This window comes from Pinus tabuliformis, chromosome 8 (genome assembly GCF_031772625.1).
Source record: "Pinus tabuliformis cultivar Carrire ecotype Pingquan chromosome 8, CPIR1, whole genome shotgun sequence".
In the NCBI taxonomy this organism is placed as follows: domain Eukaryota; kingdom Viridiplantae; phylum Streptophyta; class Pinopsida; order Pinales; family Pinaceae; genus Pinus; species Pinus tabuliformis.
Window position 1 is genome coordinate 1,486,450,411 of NC_142294.1, and position 22,263 is coordinate 1,486,472,673.

Sequence of the window (22,263 nt, forward strand, 5' to 3'; positions counted from 1 at the left end):
GACTCAATCCACACAAATGTGTGTTCTGTGTCAGTTCTGGTCGTTTACTTGGCTTTGTAGTCTCAAAGGACGGGATTTGTCTCGACCCATGTAAGGTTCAGGCAATCATAAATTTTCCTCCACCTTCGAATTTGCTTCAGATTCAGAAACTCCAAGGGAAAGAAAACTTTCTGAGGAGGTTCATTCCAAATTATGCCGAACTTGCTAAAGGTTATACACGTCTATTGAAAAAGGAAGTGCCCTTCGTCTGGGATCAGGTTGCGCAAGCTTCCTTTGATGCTTTAAAAGAATCCCTAATGAAAGCATCATTAATGTACGCTCCTGATTATCAAAAAGACTTTAACCTGTATCTGGCTGCAGCGGATACAACCATCGCAATGGTTTTAGTTCAAGAAGACAACGGAATTGAACATCCTATATATTATTTAAGTAAGAACTTAAATGATACAAAAAGAAAATATTCTTATGTTGAAAAGCTAGCGCTCGCAGCTGTTCAAGAGATACAGAGATTTCGACACTATGTCCTCTTTCAAAAAACTACCATTCTGTCAGATTGCAACCCCATGACTTATATATTGTCGTGACAGTTGTTGGGGGGCAAATATTCAAAATGGATAGCAATTCTACAAGAGTTTGATCTGGAATTTGTAAAATCCAAGTCAAAGAAAGCACTGGTTTTCGCAGAATTATTATGCGATCTCCCATCGTCGTCCAACGATGAAACATCCGAAGAAACAATCGTGGATGAATCTTTGTTTCTGATATCTTCAAGCAATCCATGGTATGGAGATATAATCATCTATCTCCAAACCCAAAAGTATAGGCCTAATACCTCCCGCTCCGAACAAAAACGTATTCGATACCAATCAAAAGACTACATGATCGTCGGTGATACACTTTACCGTCGTGGTGTCGATACAGTTCTGAGGAGGTGCCTCACTCATGAGGAAGCCGAAAAAGTCCTGAATGATTGCCATTCAGGCGCGTGTGGGGGGCATCAATCCGGTTATGCTACAACGCAAAAAATTTTACGAGCAGGGTACTTCTGGCCAACAATGTTCAAAGATTGCATAACCACAGTCGGAAGTTGCCATGCCTGTCAAATTTTCGATAGCAAAACCATAAGACCACCCGCACCTCTACAGCCAATAGTTGTTGTTGTGCCATTTGCCAAATGGGGCATCGATTTCATGACATGTAACCCCACCTCGACCGGGGGCATGGTTATATCATAGTCACAGTTGACTATTTTTCCAAATGGGCCGAGGCGATGCCTACATTAGATAACACTGGTGAAACAGCTGCCCTCTTCTTTTTCAATCATGTAGTCGCCAGATTTGGCGTCCCGCAGGCTATAGTCACAGATCATGGATCGCATTTTCGCAATCACATGATGGTCGAATTAGCTGCCAAATTAGGGTTGTCTCATGACAGCTCTACTCCATATTACCCACAAGCCAACGGACAAGTTGAAGCAATCAACAAAGTCTTGAAGTGCATGCTGCAAAGGATGATTGGAGTTCACAAAAGGAGTTGGCACCTGATCCTGTACTCAGCCTTGTGGGCATACCGAACATCGGTAAGAAATGCAACCGGGTTTACACCTTTCCAACTGGTGTATGGCCTAGAAGCAATTTTACCTGTTTAGTGCGAAATCTCGTCCCTCAAACTCGCAATCGACCTTCTCCCCGGGACTTCAGAAGAGGAGGCTCGTTTCTTGGAACTAATCCAATTGGATGAAACCCGTCGTGATGCCGCTTTGGCCAACGAAGCCCATAAGAAACGAGTCAAGGCGCAGTTCAACAAGAATGTCAAACCCCGTGTCTTCTCAGAAGGTGACTTGGTCTTGCTTTATGACCAAGAATCCGATAAATTGGGAGCAGGAAAATTCAAGTCTTTATGGATGGGCCCCTATATTGTTAAGCGAGTGTTAGCAAAAGGAGCCTATGAGTTAATGGATTATGACGGGATTCCACTGGCACAACCTCGTAATGGGTTGTACCTTAAGCGTTACTATGCGTGATTCAGTGTGGTAACCTATATGATTTTGTTACATTTTTGTTTTCGCTAAAGTATTTGTTTTGGTCAAGTAAATCCACTTTTTACATTTGTCGCAGATGTCGAACCTATTGGAATCTTTTGTTGGATATGCCGACGGAGCAAGTCGTAGTTCGCGGAACCTATCTTCTGCGGCCTGGGCCATTTTTGACCCAAGCGGCGAGTTAGTAAGTTTCAGAGGGGTATGCATTGGTCGATCAACGAATAACATCGCTGAATATAGCGCGTTGATAGAACTTCTCTCTGATGCCATCACACATGGCATACGCCGACTCGTCATCAGGCTAGACTCACAGCTCGTCATACTACAACTCACTGGTATCTACTCCGTCCGAAATCCAGCTATCTATCGCATGTTCCTAAGGGTCAAGATTTTGGAAAGGCAATTTGATTTTATTCAATATCAGCATATTTCCAGAACCTTAAACACATTAACTGACTCATTGGCAAATTATGTGTTAGATAGACATTTGCAACATTTATAAAAAGAAGCATCTCATCAATATTTGCATCAGGATCATGCAACTTAACCAAAATAAAACTCCGAAAATCAAAAATATATATATAACTGTTTATGGTTTACACATAATGTTCTGTAACCAAGACAAAATTGGTCAAATGACCCAAAACTCAAAACGCTAGGGGGCACCCTAGTCTAATGATGCTCGTGATAACAAGTCACAGCCTGTGCGATCATGCGTAAAAGCCTAGTCCATCATCTTGGCACACCAGTAGTATGCCGCTGCAACCTCAAAGGCAGCTCGTCAGTCCTCACATCTGGAATACTGAGAGTGAGGCCCTCGACCTGATCCTGTAATGCTGAAAGAGTCTTGACCACATCGAGGTCGCGAAGGATAGCCCTTCCAACAGCCTCTCCTACTGGGGCAGCAGCTGGCACTCTCAGGCATACTACTGGCCGAACAGGACCGACATCTGCATGAACACATGAGTTTTGATTAGTCTTGATAGAATAAAGCACAAGGACATTATAAAAGAAAAACGATAAACAGGAATATGGTCAAAGAATTTACCAATGGCACCCCACTATTCGCCAGCCGGCAGTACCAAATCTGGGTCACCCCGAAAGTCCATACCAGCATATGGATACTCGGAATAAACCATCTCCTGACGATCAAACCACCCGAAGAAGGTATCAGAAAAGGAAATCTGAGACTTACCAACATGCCTAGACATATGGTCGACCCATCTTTGCATACGTGGTTCAGTCGGTGGAGGTAAACCGAGTGCAATATACTGTGGCTGCATCAGTGGTATCTTTTCCAAGGCGAAGGCGGTCAAGATAGAACCATATCCAAAGTTCTTCAGTCTCCCGCTCTTCACCTTGGTCAACTGTTCTTTCATCACAAGGAGTACTGTGTCACACCAGTTGAACACCTTCGGTTGGAGACATTCCAAGGCATACTGCATATAAGATCGGTTGGCCACATGAAGAGCCGCACCACCAGCCATCCTACCAAAAGTGAACAGAATAGTCCTCAGGGACCTGTCAGTGACATCTTGAATGATGATCTTGCCGTCTTTACTCGGCTGAGATCCCTCTCTGCAATACTTGCGAACATAATCTCTCACAGATTCACCTCCTCGGGCCGAACCTGATAAAGAGATGGGGGCACCCCGCCTCGATAAGCCGGTCAAAAAATAGATGTCCACTACAGTCAAGGGGATGGATTTGCCCCTAATCTGGAACACCTGGCTGGTAGGATCCCAAGCATCGAGCAAATACTGCAGCAAGTTGATTTGTTGTTTCATGCTAGAAATGTGGAAAAACTTCAACAGGCCACAGTTCCACAGTACGTTTACTATAACCGGATCATGAAAAGCAAGCATGTCCTCTTCTTCATGCTCACGTTCTCGCCATGTAATAGTCATCTTGCTCCAAAAATCTCTGAAAACAAACAAGAGAAGAGTTAGATCCTGATTTGGTGAGAAACAGACAAAATTTCCATCAAAAAACTGTGCATAAATTTCCTTCCTTGCGCTCATCGCACCTACAGTAGTGTTCTGGGTGTGTTGCATGTCAGTTGGCCAGTAGACAGGCTAACATCCAACGCACCTTTCGATACACAAAGGGTGCGATGGAGCCAGGGCGAGTTTTTCAAACCCCAGGGGCTCAGAAAAACCAGAAATCAGGCTCAGAATGCAAAATGGAAAGCATGAAATGAAAGAGCTCAGGTTTAGCTCCTACCTGGTCCAGACGGCGCCGAAAATCGTCCACAGAATCTCCCAGAATCAGCTGATGAAAATCAAAGGGGGAAAGCACCTCCAAAGCTCCAATAAGCCAAAGTTCAAATGAAATGGTAAAATGAGAGGTAAAAACACTTTTAAATTACTTTTTACGTAAGTCAAGTAAAATATTAGTGTCCTAACTCATTTTTCAAACATATATTGTTCATTTCTAACTAGTTTGATGAAGCAATTGAGCATGCAGTACAATCTTTGAAAGAACAAAGCTATTTATGGTAAAGTCAAGAAATGACCATTAATCAAGCAGTTTTAACGCGGACTTCATGCTCGTTAAAAAGTAAACATAAGCAATCAACAAATGTTTCCCCCAACGTTTAAGCTCAATAAAAAATGAACCAATTCCCGGTAAATAATCATCGTGAATGTAGTACTTCAGCCTTTAAAGCCTTGGTCGTATTCCCATCATCACCTCCACTCTGTATTGGCCGATCATTCACCTCCATTTGATTGTTTACCCCTTTTGAGGAACAGCTACGAAGAGTGATCCTATTAGCCATCCTTGTAACACTGCCGTGATTGGAAAATTCCAAACCTTACCAGGAATCAGTTGCTACCCAATTTTATCACTCGTTCCTCAAAGACGAGTCTCCTTTAAGCTCTTTTCAACTGACTCGTAAAATATGAAAAGATTGCCGAGCCATTGGCCTCTCCAGCTCGTTAAAGGGACCGGAAGTGCTATCCCTCCTTTAGATTTTAATCTTTTTGGAACTGAGGGATTATTACACAAAAAGATCGAGCGCTTGTTTTGTTCGGCTCGTTAAAAAGTATCGAAAATTCATCCCTTCTGTATTGTTTTATACTTTTTCGGACTTAAGGGATTAGATGACGAAAAAGGATTTTTGGAGTTTCCTTTATGTCCTTTTTCAGACTCTCTAAAATTGAAAAGGACCGAGTTATCTTTGTCGTTAAACTCGTTAAAACTTAATAGCGACAAACTTGTCCGTATTAGACAAGAACGAGTTTCACTATCGCTAGGCTCGTTAAAACATAGCGATGGGTTTGCCCGAAGGGCAAATTATAGAACAAGCATATGTTATCCTCCTCAATCTTGATAGAAATAAAGAGGTACTGGTCAGCAATGACTGGGGAAAAATTGGGAAGAAAACTTGAAGAAACTTTGTTGGTAGCAAGTTGCTCTTGAACATGACACTTTCACTCCTCATCCAAGTCGGGTTGGGTTGTTTCATTCACCGGTCACATCACCATGGTCCCATCACACCATCCACATTTGGGGTTAATGCTACCAATCCATCACGTCAGTGTCGCTGATATGTTCAAGAGAAGTCACTCAGAGAATTCACCTGTGTCTCACCCGCTGCAATACATTTACGCTCCATTCTGTCATGACCGCCACCCTGAACCTTATATCACCAGATCGTTTTCACCTCCATTAAAATCATTTGCTCCGTTCCGTGTCATTGATGTGGGACTCATTAAGGCCCTCCTATGACGGATCGCTTCTTGTCGACATCAGCTCATTATCTAAGAAGTTGATCTAGGAACACCCCTTTCAGTACTTTGAAGCTTGCATGCCTTAATGGCAAGTTTCTCACTTCCGGCGACAGGTTTACATCAATGGCCTTCGACCGAAAGATTTTGCGTGGTGTTCGATGCCAAGTCCTTTATTCACACCATGTGAATTGTACTGCAGTACCTTGAGGGTCATTGTCATTATCGGTGATTCCTCTCACGCCTGTTAACAGCTTACATCATTGGCTGGTAATCAGGCGATGTATTTCCATGTTCGACTCCAGAACATCTCTCACATGGATCGACTTGTACTTTGAGTGAAGATCGAACGAGATTGAAGACCCTGGATCTAGTTTCATCCATCCGGGCTACGATATATATTCAGCAAAATAAAGACATCAAATGTACATCATTGCTGCACAGATAATCATCCAATCAAAGGGATGATGGCTCTACCAGAATCATTAGTCTACACTCAGACGATTGTATGTCCTATGTACATGAACATGAATTTATAAAGCTGAGCATGGGAATGCCCGCCTCAGCTAGGGCATGAAAATATTATGAAGATAATGTATTGTATTGTATCTTATTACAGGTCTCCTCCCAGCTTGAAAGAACTTCAGATCCTCATGATAAAGCATTTCACCCGACATCAAAAAGATTAACGACCTCATGATTTAGGGGGCAACTGTTATAGACATTTTTGGGCACTGCAACCCCAAGCATAAAATGTCCATAAAGCAAGGGCTCCTAAGTCCCTAAAAGTGTTGTTCCAACCCCTAAAGGAACAAGGTCAACTGATTATAGCTTCTCCCAGAAGTTCTCCATGAAAAACCACTCAGAACCGGTCAAAACAGGATCATTTCACCTGCTCCATAGGCAAAGTGCGTTGCATCTCACCTAATCTGTGGGTGCGTTGCATTTCAAAAAGCCCTTCTATGGGGTGCGATGGGCGAGAAGAGACAAATGGCAGTGTCAATCCGCGAGGTGGAGAAGCATGGAATCTTCCAAAAACTTCTCCTGTGACACTTGCCATTCTGAATTCGACCAAGGATGAGTAAGAGATCATCAATCTCCAAGTGGAAGCAAGAACTATCAGAAGGAAGACACTAATCAAATCACAAGCTGACTCATCTCCATTACAGATATCTGTATATGGATCCCTCATCCCAGAGATCCAGAGGCTGGAATTTTGCATCTTGTAAGGAATTGTTGTTGGTTTCTTGAGGCAACATCATAGTGTTGGGTGATCTAAGCTTTGCATGAGGTGAAGAAGGGCTTACTTGCTGAGAGGATGATGCTGGGTCAGAACAACTGGTTGTAACTCTCTTGGCTCTTTCTTGATTATCAATCTATTCAAGTTTTCCTCCATACTCTTGTGTCATTTATGTTTCATGCATTTGTATGGTCAATTTACATATGATCCTAGATTGTTTATGATAATAGATCCATGTTCTTGTATAGTGTTATGCTACTTTGATTCTATAGGTACTCTGTGAAGCTGGGTGTACAAGGAAGCAAGTAGCAAAGGACTATCAGAAGAGAGAGGAATCGAACTAGGAACCAAGCGCAAGACAGAGGTTGGTCTCCTTTATTCTTCTCTCATCTATATTTCATAAAGGAAAACGAAAGTAGCTTTACTTTGTTTGTTTCTAAGGTAGCTACCACACCTTAGTGGGATTAGCAGTTCTGCATAGACACTTTTCCCTGTAACAATAACCAAGAAAAAAAGAATACACAGACAAGAAGTTGACCGAGGAATGAAAATAATAATATAATAGTAAATTGAAAAAAATATGAAGTAGCCATCTCTTGATTAAGAAGGAAACTACTAAGGGTTGTAGGGAATTGTCAATTCTCTCTTGATCCTTACTTCCTTACAGAAATCAATGAAGTCCATCTTCAATCTTATCAATATTATCTTGCTTTGTCATTTTCTAAGGTGGATGCTCATCCTTGTCCTCATCATCAATCTATCTAACCACACCAAAGGTTGACAACAAGCTAGCATCAACACAAAGTCCTTCCACATGTTATCAAGGAGATAAACCAAGTATATATCACACAAAATCACCTTGCATCTAGCATTTCAAGTTTTACTCTAGGGCTTCATCCTACAAACCCTAGGACTTTCTCATCCAAGACTTCATTACAATTTGTAATCTCCAAGTATTCTCACTCTTGTATCATACAAACATAGCCTCCAAGATGAATACATCAATAAAGACTCTGAATACATCAATAAAGACTCCTCAACTTCCTGAGCATAATAACCATTGATCACCTTAATTAGCTACTTCCTTTTCCTAAAAAACTTCCTTGCATCCCTTTATCTACCTTCTAACACTTGTTCCCTTTTGATATAGGAACTTTCTATCCCTCAATTGTCCTCCTTTATGTCTCAACCCACTTTCATCCATCTTTTCTACCCTAACCAACGCTACTAGACCATTGTTTAACCCTTCTCTATGTCACGACTACCTCAGAATGCCTTGTTGCTAGCCTTCACCACTTCTTTCTACCTATCCTTAGGTCTCAGACCACTGTATAAACCTCAATCAATTTTGTCCAGATCTCTGCTGGGTATTTCCATACCTCCCTTAGCTACTTTAGCAGATAATGACAACAAAAGCATTCAAATCGCATCCTTTGTAGATATGGTATTGATGTATTTGATTTAGTCATTTTGCTTTGTGTCAATACATTTGAAGAATTACAACATCGAAGGAGGTTCGAGATCGAGATCATTGGAGTGAGAAAAAAATGTGAAATAGAAACTTAAGTGGAGTACCTTGTATCTTAGATGTATTGTTCTGCTAAACAATCCTAAAAATACTATTTTGTGGTTGTAAGAAAATTGAACTGAGTTAATGCCTGAAAATATTACTTAGCTAAACCAAAGAATATCTGCGAATATTTTCCCAGCTATATCTCACTATTATGTATGAAATCATGCCACTTAGTTCCCTTGGCCAACCTCATTCTTCCTTTGGCTTCCTAGGTAGGCCTTGTAGCCCTCTACAACCCTTATTGTTGTTCTACGCTGCATATTCTTCTTAAGGTTGTGGATATCTTCCTGCAACAAAACCGGGCTAGGGATACCCTTGTAGCTTCCTCACACTACAAAGAACATAGAGTGGTGGGGCGGGGCATAGAGAGCGAGGAGGGCCGAATTATATATATATATATATATATTAATTTGATTTTTTTTTATTTTTTTTTAGCGTAGGGAAGGGGGACTGCCAGCTTTATATATATATATATATATATATATTTTTTTTTTAATTAAAATATTTTTTTTTAATTGTTGAAGTTAGGCTTCTATGATCCATATCAAGATTATTAAGATGGTTTTCGACAATAATATATCGAAATTCATTTGTCGACGATGAAACACATTTGTTGGTTTGAAACACATTGACAAATGAATTTCAATTTGATTATTGCCAAAAAACATCTTAATAATTTTGTTTTTTAATTTTTATCATTTCATATATATATATAATTTAAATTTTATACTATAATTTTTATTTATTTTATTTATTTTTTTTTAATTTATTTATTTTAAATTTTTTGATTTATTTTTATTTTATTTAATTTAATTTTGTATTTTGGTAATTATTTAACCTTTTTTTTTAAATGATGTTTTCATTTTTCAATTAAAAAATTGTTTATTTTTTTTTTATTTTTTCTTAAATTATATATATTTTTAATACTTATTTATTTATTTTTATTTAAAATTTTAATTTTTACAAGTTAATTTTGATTATTTTTTTTGTTTATATATTTAATTTATTTTTCGTCATGAATCGTCCAATTTTTTTTTTTTAAGTTTTTTATTTTTTAAATGTTGTATTTTATTTTTTTTTATTTTTTAATTTTTATTTGGTTTTTCTTTTATTTTACTATTCTTTTTTTTCTTTTCTTTTTTTTAATTTTCAATGGTATGGTTAATTTTTTTTTACATTTTATAGTTTTTTTTACAATTTATAGTTTTTTTTTATGTCATTACTATATATTTTTTATATTTGATTTTTTGGTCATGTTTTTTTTAATGTTTTATTACTTGTTATTATTTCATTTGAATTTTTGTTTTATTTTGTATTTTTGTGTTTTTATTGTTTTTTTTTTCAATATTTGAATTTTTATTTTCTTATATATATATATATTTTGTAGAGTGTGTGTTGATGCTTGTCTAGCAACCTGATCCCATTATGTGCAATTAGATAGTTAATATTAAATTTATCGTTATAATAAATCCAGTTTGTCCCACAATGTGTTAATTTCATGGTTGGTCTTTAAGTTTTCATTATAATGGGTTGAGATCACCTACACCGTGTGTCAATTTGATAGTTTATTTTTTAATTTTATTATTTTTTTTTTTTTTGCAATGTATCAAATTGTCTTAGGCTAATATTTTAAAATCATTATACATTTAGCATTTAAGAAAACTTACTCTTGGTATAATAACTCGTTCATTTAAGTGTTTATTTTTTAAGTTTTTTTAGTCATAAATTTTTTCCATAATGTCATGCTTGAAATATTTTGAAAACTTAAGATTTTTTTGTAGTCATAATCTTTGGTTTTAATTCCATGGTTGAAAAATTGTCAAGATTTTAATGTTTTTCTAAGTCGTGATATTTTATCTTTAATGTTATGGTTGAAAACAATTATAAATGTTTTTACTTAGCACCATGCTTGAAAATTGTTGGAATTTTAAGGTTTTTCAAAGAAGAGATATTTTAAATTTAATGTCATGATTAAAAATCGTTGGAATTTTAAGGCTTTTCAAAGACGTGATATTTTATCGTTAATGTCATGCTTGAAAATTGTTGGACATTTAAAGTTTTTCAGAGTCATGATATTTTATTTTTAATGTGATTATTAAAAAATGTTGAAAATTTACCTTGAGAAAAAAGACGTTATTCAGGCATCAACACTTTTCGATTTCAAGGTGTTTTTTGCACCAAACAAAATGGCTTTTATTGTTTTTTACTGTTATTTTTAAAAAATATTGAAAATTTACCCTGAAAAAAATGGTGATATAGAATCAACACTTTTTATTTTTGGGCTCGAGTACCCGTTTTGAGGTAATAGTTCCCGTTTGATCGGTAACTATGTTTTGTCTCTTAGGATGAATTTAATGGATGCTCTTTAACAAGCTTTGATTCCATGTTGAATTTTCTACAACAAGAACAATAGAAACCAATATTGTCATTGATAATTTTTTTTTTCATTGAAACGGGTATGGTTTATTAATTTGAAGAATAGATTGGACTTACGCCATGGCATCCATCAATACATTACTTCTATTTCTGTTTCTTTTGCTGTTACAATATTCAGGATCCTCATGGATTACAGGGGTGAATAGAGCTTTCGCCATTTATGAGGAGTTGTCCTTTCCCAAGCGTGCAGCCTTTGTTCGCCATCAGATCTGCTTCACTGTTCAGGCTTCTGAGGATATGGAGGAATTTGTAGGAATCGAAGTCAAGCAGGACTCTCTTTAATCTGTTCAGAGATTTGTTGAGACTTGCATTGTTAAACAGTTTGCCCGTGTTTAAATTCTTTATTAAGATCTCTGAGTCTCCAAAGGCTTGGAATTCTTTGTCGCCTCTATCTCTGGCTATTTGACAAGCTTTGAGGAGACCTTGGATCTCTGCCTGATTGTTGGTTTTCTGCCCGATGCCCCAGCAAAAGCTGTCCCTTCTTGTACCGTCTGAGGCATAGATGACCCCTCCAGCTCCTGTTGTCCCGGGATTGCCTTTGGAGGCTCCGTCGAAGAAAATCGTGGTTATTTTTTGTTGTCGCCACCATTCTTGGAAGTTGACTTCGGAGTCTCTTTTGCGCCATTCCGGATTCACTGCATGAGGGGCTGTTAACTGCTTCCGAGAATGGGGGGAGAGGGGGCCCAGCCACCTCTCTTCTCCGGGAGAAGCAAAGAGTCTTCTGAAAAATATTGTTGTTGGACTGCTTCAAGGAGAAGGGATTTGGCCTTTACCGCTGCCAAGAAAGGAGCTTGCAGCTTATCATTGAATAACAGGTCATTCCGGGTCAGCCAGATCTGCCAGCATACAAACTTGGGGATAGCGTTCCAGACTTTTCTCCAAATAGACTTGTTGGGTATTTTGTTGGGGTAGCATTGATTCCATGAGTCAAATAGATCAGCAACAGAGTTATAAGAGGGGACTGTGATTTGTAGCTCTTGTAGGATGAGTCCCCAAACTTCTTTGGCAAACTTGCATTCCATAAAGAGGTGCCTGGCTGTTTCTGAGCTACTTCTACACAGCTCGCATCTATGCGGCCCAGCTATGCTTTTTTTCATCAGATTGTCTCCAGTTAACAGCTTGTTGTGGACCAGCGTCCAAAAGAAGAAGTTTACTTTGGGTAGAGCTAGCGGTTCCCAAACTTTCTTCCAAAATTCCGGCGGTTTACTGCTGTTCCTGTTTGGTTGAAGGGCATTATAAGCTGCAGCTGTTGTATAAATTCCAGATCGCCCCCATCCCCAGCTATCCTTCTTCTTTCTGTTCACTGGGGCCGCTTCCTCTAACAGTTCTTCAAGGACGCTCTTCTGCTGGTTTAGCCGCTCTGGAACTCCAAAGAAGTCCCAGCCTTGCCAATCATCATGGCAATCCCACTTTGACAAATCATAAAGACTATTAATCCCTGCGCGTTCAAGCCAGTTTTTTAACTCTGCAATTTCATCAATTTCCGCGAGGGGGTCACGATCCATTATTCTGTCGTGCCATAAATTTATATGTTTGCCGCTCCCTGGGATCCTGTACGCCTTGCGTATGTAGAAATTCAGAGTTTTACTACATAATTTCCAGACCTGGGAGCTGTTATTTGTTTGGGATGTCTGAATACTTCTGAGCGGCACTTTTTGAACGTATTTTGATTTCAGCATGTCGCAGACAGGGTGCTTGGGCTCTTTGAAAAGTTTCCATATTATTTTGCCTCCCAACGCCAGGTTGGCTAATGCTGGATCACGAATTTGGAGACCTCCTTCAGAAATTGGGCGCTTGACCACGTCCCATTTCACTAAATGAAATTTGTTTTGATTTCCTTTCCCCCCCTGCCAGAGGAAGTCCCGGAGAATTTTAGAGATTTGGTCTGTCACACTTTTTGGGGCGAGAAGGAAGGCAGCTTGGTAGATTGGGAGCGCCGATAAGACAGTCTTGATCAGGATGACTTTGCCTGCTTTTGTGAGCCAATATCCTCCCCAACCTGTAATTTTTGTTTTGATTTTGCTGATGATTTCAAACCACAACGACCTCTTATTGAAGCCATTTGTGATGGGGAGACCAAGGTATTTAATCTTTTCCCATTGAGCATATCCTTTAAAGCCAAGCAGATTGGAGATACTTGTGAGCTCTTGCTGCCCAATGTTCCAGCCATAGACTTCACTTTTTTTTTCATTGATAGAGGCTCCCGAGACCCTGCAATAGCAATTGAGAACAGAGTCAAAGGCTTTGGCTATTCTAACAGAGGCACCTCCCAGGAGGAGAGAGTCGTCCGCAAAGAGAGCGTGGTTCTGAGCTGGAGAAGTAGGGGAGGGTTTGAGGCCAGGGAGGGAGCCTGAGACTTTTTCAGCTGATAGCTTTCTACTGAGGGAGTCCGCCATCAGGATGTACAGGAAGGGAGAGAGTGGGCATCCTTGCCTGAGACCTCTCTGAGCTTGGAAAAAAGAGGTAGGTCGACCGTTTACAAGAGGAGCAATCCAGGGGTTGTGAGTGCAGGCAGTAATAAGATTGACAAAATGGGGGGAGAAGCCAAAGGAGAGGAGGACTTTGTAAAGGAAGGAGCGGTTGACTCGGTCAAAGGCATTGGCCATATCAAGTTTTATCAGCATACCTTTTTCTTTGCGCTGATTGCTTGAGTGAATTATCTCCTGCACATGGATGACATTATCCAAGATGTGCCTGCCTTCTACGAAGCCACCTTGATTGCTGGAGATCAGCCTGTTGAGCAGTGGCTTGATCCTGTTGGCTAGAAGCTTTGCCAGAATTTTATATGAGGCGTTACAGAGCGATATTGGCCTGAATCTGGCGAATGTTTCTGGATTGGTTTCTTTTGGAATGAGGGTGAGATAGGTGGAATTGGTTCCTCCCCCTACCTTGGCTTTTCCCATGAATCCTTTTATCATCTTTAAAAGATCAGTTTTGATAATGTCCCAGCAGGTCTTATAAAAGTGTATGGTGAATCCGTCAGGCCCAGGGGCCTTGTCCGGATCCATAGACCAAATGAATTTGCTGACTTCTTCTTCAGTGATGGGGTTGATGAGAACGGAATTGTCTTCAGGGCTGACCAGAAGAGGAATGTTGGAGAGGAGGTCAGCAGTTTCCTCCTCATTGGCATGGTTACCTGCGGTGTAGAGCTGTCTGAAATGTCTTATGGCTGCATCTTTTATCTCGCTGAACCCTTTGCAGATCTGCCCCTTTGTGGTTGTTATTTCAGAGATATGGTTTATGGAGAGTCTTGCTCGATATTGGCGATGGAAGAAGGTGGTGTTCCGGTCGCCAGCCTTCAGCCACAGACTTCGAGATTTGATTCGCCAGTACTCTTCCTCCATCTGGAAAGATCGATATGTTGAGCATTGAGTTTTAACTTCTTTGTCAAGGAGCGTTGGGGTAATATCTCTTCTTTCCATTTCTACTTGCAAAGCCTCTAGGGACTGAACAGTTTCTTTTCTTTGGCTGGTTGGATTTGGGGCAGATTTCTTTATCCAATCCTTCAGGGCTTGCTTTGTGGCTTTGAGCTTTTGTTCCCACACATAACTGGAGGACCCAGTGACTGGTTTTGCCCATGCGGTTTTCACTGTATCTATGAAGCCTTCCCTTTCTATCCAAAGAGGGCTGAATCGAAAGGGAATTGGGCCAAGGTCTTCTTCATCTTCCAGAATGAGCTGGACTGGCTTATGATCTGAGGTCAATTTGGGCAGGATTTTGGTGATGATTATCTTCTTGTTCATCATCAGTGTACCTTGGGCTAAAAATCGGTCCAGTCGAGCAGAGATATGGTCCTCACCCACTCGGTTGTTGGACCATGTGTAGAACCCTTTGACCGGAGTGAAATCGAGAAGATCCCACTGCTGGATGAGGTCTTCCACCATGGGGAGCATGGGGTCTCTGTTATTAGTTCCTCCCCTTTTTTCTTTAGCTTTTAAGACTATATTTAGATCCCCGGCAAGAATGATATTACTAGGGGAGTGCTGCTCAAGAAATTCAGTGAGGGAATTCCAACAGTCCCTCTTTTCAGAATACAGGACATGTACATAAAGATTGAAAAGGGAGATGGTTAACTTACTTGTGCAATGCGTTAGTTCCATGTAGATCCAGTGCTGGGTCTCATGATATTTGTTCAACTGGAAGAGATCCTCTGTCCAAAGAGTTGCCAGCCCTCCGGATGAGCCTCTTGCGCTGACTGCTCTTCCTGTGCTTTTCTTCCATTTCTTCTTGCTGATGTCTAGCAGGGCTTTCCCCTCTATCTTAGTCTCTTGGAGCATTAGAATGTCTGAGGGTTCTATTTTGAGAAGATCCTTGACCGCTTCTGCTTTTGAGGGGTTTCCCAGACCTCTACAGTTCCAAGAGACGAGGCACATTATTTACCAGGGGTGGGATGGGAGCCTCCCTTAGGGGGCCTGTTCCTGGAATTTCTCCCGATAGACATCTCTATTGTAGGCTGACTCCCTTGAGTTTTGAGCCTTTCCGCCTCCTCTTCCCTTGCTTCTCTACGAGATTTCCTTCCGACTTTTCTTGTAGGTTGCTCGAAGGTTTCCTCCTCCGAGGAGTCGGAGCTTTCAGCTGGTTTTTTCCTTGCTACTTCTGCATATGAGGGGTTGGAGGGGCTTCCTTGGGAGGCTTCCAGATGAGCCATTTCTTCATCTTCTATGTTGGTGATAGGAGGATCGATCTGATCCAAATTTTCCGGGGCTATTGTGGCTGACTTGCTCTGGCTGTTTTCTTTGCCATTTGAGATCTTTTCTTGGGTGGGTTGGAACTGCTTGGAGTCTCTTTCGGAGTGCCTTTCCCGTTGCCTTTCTTCTGATTGGTGGTTTTTTGTACTTGGGTCCATTGCTCGCCATTCTGTTTGTCTGGCTGTTCTTCCGCCTTTTTCTTGCAATGTTTGGCAAAGTGCCCATAGCCATGGCAGTGTCTGCATTTAAATGGCAATTATTCATAATCCAACTCTTGGACATGTGTCCATCCTGCGAGTGTAAGTTTTATGGCTTCCGACAAACCCTCCTCCAGGTCGACTTCGACACAGATGCGTGCACATGAATATTGATCTTTTCTTACCGCTTGATCTATGTATTTTCCTAGGCCATTGCCGATGATCTGGAGAGACTTCTAATTCCAGCAGTGTAGGGGGAGGTGGGGGAGCTGCACCCACACCGGTACAGCTGATGGGACATCCTGGGTTGGGTCGAAATCTGGCGACCATTTGTTAAGGTATAGACCTTGGGGGCCCATAAAATAAGGTCCGTTTCTGAAGATTAAGCTTCTATCCTCTGCACTTTCAAAAACGAAGATGAAAAAGCCTTTGCCTATGAAGTAGCTTTTTATTCCTTCTTTGATTAACGGCTTCCAATTCCTTTGTGTCCAGTCCTCTACCGACTTGGGCGAAGGCCAGAGGCCCGTGAACTGGCCTATGAGGCCTTTCTCAGCGAGGTTCAGAGCTGCTTTACAGGTTTCTTCTTCAGGAAGGGCTACCGTGGGGATGGATTCCATCTTCTTGACGAACTTCTGCTGATTGACTGAGGGCGGGCGCTTGCAGCTCGAGGCGATCATCGCTTTGAAAGTGGTCACCTCCGGGGGAGGGGGCAGGGGAGGGCCCAATGGGTCCGGGCCCCCTGGGGGCGACATGGCTGGGCGCAGCTGATCTAGTCAAGCAAGCGCACAACAGGGAGCAGCTTCGTGCAGCGAGAGAAGGCTGTCACGGTGGTGATGGCGGCCCAGGTCAAATGGATCGGGATCGGGCGAGCCCAGCAGCAGGAGGCTGCCAGGCGGGGAGGCCGCAGGAGGCAGCACAGGGAGGGAGGGCGGGCCGGCTAGGTCAAGCCAGCGCTGCTGCGCAGAAATTTAAAATATATATATATATATATATATATATATATATATATATATATATATATATATATATATATATATATATATATAGATATATATATATATATATATATATATATATATATATATATATATATATATATATATATATATATATAATAAAATAAATAAATAAATAAACAAAAATTGTCATTGATAATTACTACCTAATGATGTTTAACAATTTATCTTAATGTCACTGATATCATTGAGCAATTATACATAGAAAATCTTAATAGTAATGCAACGAAAATAGTAATATCATAAAGAGACAACCATGCACAATAGAGACAACAAATTTTTCTTTGAAAACACAAATTTCAGAAAAAAACCAAACAAATTTTATTCTAGGAAAAATTATTCTCCAACAAGGTTTAGAATTGTCTAAATTTTCCGGATGTGAATTGTGTAGAAGATTTCCATGTCTTATGTTTTAGGCGGATAGTCCACCCATCATCTGAAATCACCAATGTTTTCTTTATGTTCCTTGATGATGGGTGGAGTGTCCATTCGAAATGTAAGACACGTAAATATTCTACATATTTCACATCTAGAAAATTCAAATAATATGAATAACTCTAGAAATCTCGATTCTCAAAAAAATGTTTACTACTAACAGATTGTAGAGAGGGCATCTGCGCATCTTGCACGCATTTAGATACCGAAGAGCCCGTCATCAAAATCTGCAGTATGTTTTGTATATATAACTACTAGTTCCCTCATTTGAATGAGAGAAGGATGTAACCAAGTCCATAAATTGCTTTGGGGCGTTTTTTGTATTTGGTTTCATCTCCATTTTTGGTTGGTTTGATATGACATATGTGACCTCGAAGTTCGAATGAAGCACAGATACAACATCTATGTGAGGCATTTGGAATTCTAAGTACCAACCAAAATCTGTGGTATGTATGTTTTTCCTTTTATCTTTTTCTTTTTCCCATCGATCTGCTATCTTTTAGTTGGGTTTGATGCAATAGTTACAGTTCCTCTATTGATTAGAAAGACTCTTGATGTGATTAATTTTCATAAGAGAAATTGGAGTGGTTAGTGATATGTAACAAATGTGGCGGAAGAAGAAGAAATTAATCCAATTCAGTTTAACTTCTGTCCATCTTCTAAATGAACAGGTAGATATCTTTTTGGTTTTCTAAAATAATTAATTGCTAATAGGCTACCCATGTAGGTTTCTCTTTCCTTTCTAAAATAGTTAACTTCCAATATACTAGCAATGAGCAACTGATCATGAATTGATGAAAATCTGCTGTATGTTTTGTATATAAAATTATTATTTTCCTCATTTGAGCCAAAGAAGGATATAACTGAGTGCACCAATTGCTTGGGGATGTTCTATATATTAGGTTCATCTTCATTTATCATTTCATATAGAACTGTGTCCTCAGAGTTCGAACGCGGCGAGAAGCACAGATAAGACAATTATGCAAGGCTTGCAAGCAATTAAAATTTGAAGTATGCCATATGTATGTTTGCCTTTATACTTTTCTTTTTTCCATAGACCTGTTAGATCTTTTTTAATTGAGTTTGATGCAATAGTTACGATTCATTTATTGATTAATAGTTAAGATTATTTTATTGATTAGATAGACTTTGATGTTGATTAACTTTTAGAGGAGAAATTGGAATGGTTAATTATGTGTATTAAAATGTTTCAAATGAGCTTGTATGTCTTTTTTCCATTTCTAATAATGGGATGGGATAGATTACAAATATAGGTTAATAGAGTAGTAATGAAAAATGTAACTTGAATGGTTAGATTATATGACATTTATTATTTGTTAGATAGGAATTATGAATCATAACAAATGTACTAGTGTTTATATTTATTATGAAATTATGAATTATATTTATTGTTTATTTATAAAAAATTTCAACTTAAATAGAAATTATGAGTTACATAAAGAAATTACGAATATTTTAATTGCCTAAACCAAACTAAAATTGGTAGATTAGATTATATTTATTGTTTATTTATAACATTTTTAATAATTTTCCAAAGCTATTACAGAAATTGTAAATTACAAAAGTCAAATTATTGTACTCTTTTAGAGCTTAAACAAAACTTAATTGTTAGTTGTTACACATAATAGAATGGGATCCCTTTTAAAGTGACCACAAAAACTTACCAACGAATCTCATTGCATCATCCTTATATCCTCGAGAGAAAATCAATCTAGTATCCATTTCATTGTAGCTCTAGATTCAATTAAACTTTTCATAATTAGACATTGTGAGGTCCAAATAAATCTAATAACACGTTTAACATTATTATTATTAAAATGACTCTCTTACATCGAACGCTTCATCATAATATATATAACTAGTATTACAAACGCAATAAAAGAAAAGCAATAAAAATTCAATTACCTATGTGAATTTTTTTTACTAACATTAATTGTAGACCTTTTATCAACTTCTACATAGGTTGTATATCTTGCCAAAATATCCAAATTGTAAACTCGTTATGGAATGCCATGATTCCATTTAAAAGGTCCACGAAAAAAGGTCTTATCCACATATTAGTACTTATAGGCATAGGCTCTAGAAATAAACATGCAATTCCACTCCTCAAAGGAGAGTGAAAGATTATATAAAAACCCTAATTTCATTTATTTATTGCTGGAATTGGAAACACTACAGAATTACAAATATTGAGAGTTATAATAACACTTGATGACTTTCAACTAATTTCGAGAACATGTCTATCATTCATATCCGAGTTGTTTACGAGGCGGAGGAATTCCCTGGTTGGCCAAAAGTGGTTGCAATCTGGGCAAAAAAATTTCAAAAAATCTTGTAGAGGCAGTGTTTTAATCGTGTTTTTGATGGTGAAAATGGACTCAACACCATCAAAAACGTCGAAGACAGCTAAAATTTTGAAATTTAACAACTATAACTAGGATTTACAAAAATCCTTGCTGAATTTTCTCTAAATATGACTAGAATTTCCATAACTTTTCGGGAAATTCCTCCAACATTCATATCAACTCTAGACAACTGCGTTCCGGACCAAGCAGGATCTAATATTGACCCAGCAATGTGAATTCAACTCCTAGACACTAGGCTGGCAGATTTGCAGGATTACATTTAAAAGGTCCACAAAAAAGGGGTCTTATCCCTATATTAGTGTATAGGAAAAGGCTCTAGAAATAAACATGAAATTCCATTCCTCAAAGTTGAGTGGAGGATTATCTAGAAACCCTAATTTCATTTATTTATTGCTAGAAATGGAAACGCTAGAGAATTGCAAATCTTCAGTTATAACAAGGGAAACTGTGTAGCGGCAGTCCCTGCCTATAAGAGACTACTAACAGGTCTGAGGCTTCTGCAGTTGTGTATTCTGAATTATTAAGCTACACATTTTTGAGCCACGAGTTCAAAATTCTTATAGATATTTGATATCTTTGTTGTGGTAGAAACTAACATCTGATGATTTGATATCAAGGTTGCCCAGTAAATGGATGAGTATGCTTGTAGTTTACACTGTGTTCATATTGAGTAAGGATTGAGTTTCATATTTATGAATCTTTCCTTGTTTTACTCATCTTCTTCATAATGCAACCATCTGAACCTCAGCGTCTTGATTGACAAGGGGCCCAAAACGCTATAGTTAACTTAAAAGCCTAGCAACAAACCTAAAAGTATGTCAGCGTGGAACAAGGTCTAATGTGTTCAAAACAAATTTAACAATATCGTTAGACATGTGAACAAGGTAACCTTGAGCCATGAAAGAAATGAGATGTAAGCACTCCAGAATAACTACAAAACAATGGGAAAACAACAAACTTAAAAGCACTTTATCCATTTGAGGACCACGACCAGGGAAAAAATCGTACCATTCATTAAGGAAAACAATAACTATTATAAGGAAGTGAAAGTAGCTAAGTACCATGCATACCTTTGACGCTTCAACCCATTTGTTTTCTGTGAATTCGAGATGCACCACGCGCCCTAACGCTGCAATAAATGTTACACATTGCAGTCTCGGGATCGACAAGACTTTTCCTTCCTCCTCCATGAATTATAGCAATCATGGCATAATTCCCAGGTTGATATATTGACTCTTTCAACTGAAGGATCGATGGGCTGAATAACATATGCATGGAGGAGTAGATGGCTAGTGTTTCATGAGGCCTGAGTTTGGAAGCTGGTCAAGTGAAGAATTAAGGGAGGAATTTGTACGAGTGGGAGCACAGCTAGATTTTGCAGTGTTTAGTGAGGAGGAAAAAATGAAGTTGAACAAGGGTGACCTGGTAGAGGTGTCCAGTGATGAAGAGGGGTACAGAGGGGCCTGGTTCTGTGCAAGTTTTGTGGAAAAGCAGGGGGCAGGGTTCATAGTGGAGTAGAGGGACCTTGTAAGCGATGAAGATGAGACAAAACAACTGAGGGAGAAAGTGGATAGCCGTCATATAAGGCCAAACCCGCCAGAGAAATAACAGGCTTTAAACTTCTGAGCCATATATAAAGGTAAGGCCTATAGGCTCCTGGAAAAAAGGTAAGGCAAAAGGTGAGCAGCGCTGGGCAGCCAAGTTGGTATGGAAGAACTGTTGAAAGCATCTAAGCGGATGCCGGGAATGGGTGCAATACAATGGCAAACACCATATCAATGGACCCCTAATCTCTCGCATGGTCAGGCATCTTTAGATAAGAGAATACGCTCCCACATTGGTTTTCTTGTAGAAAGCTTTACCGCCAAGACCATACTTCAGGTCAAGAGTAATTCTAAAAGATGCAAAAAACACATTACAACCAATTAAAGGCTACTTTGAACCAACGTATATTTTTAAGAACTTCAAGTTTTCAGTACTATATAAAACCCTGTCAAGGACAATTGTATCAATACATTTGACAAATCAACAATTTTTTTTGTTTTGGAAAGTTTAAATTAGCCAGTAAGATTCTTGAAGAAGTTGAAAATCTTATCTTACAATCTGATGTATCAGAAAATTGGTTTGCTCTAAACAAGAAAAGAGACTAATTTATGCACAGAAGCCCTTGTAAATTTAGATACGCAGCTATCTAAAAACATTTCAATTTTAAATTGAAAACTACCTAAATGAGAATTTACAACTGGAATCATGAGGAAAATGGTTAAAAAGAAAATTTTGAGAAGTATTTTGTAAAATAGCAACGTTTACAAGTATATACAATATTAGGCACCCTATATATCCCATCAGCTCTAAGTGTCTTGAAGATTCTGAGATCAACAGGGACAAAGAATCTAAATCCCAAAGTGAGATCAATTTCTTACTGAAATCAAGGAACTATACTATGAAAATGAAAAGTAACTAGTTACTTCACAGATTTCCCTGGCATTGAAAAACTTGAGGGAAAAGATGAAACAATT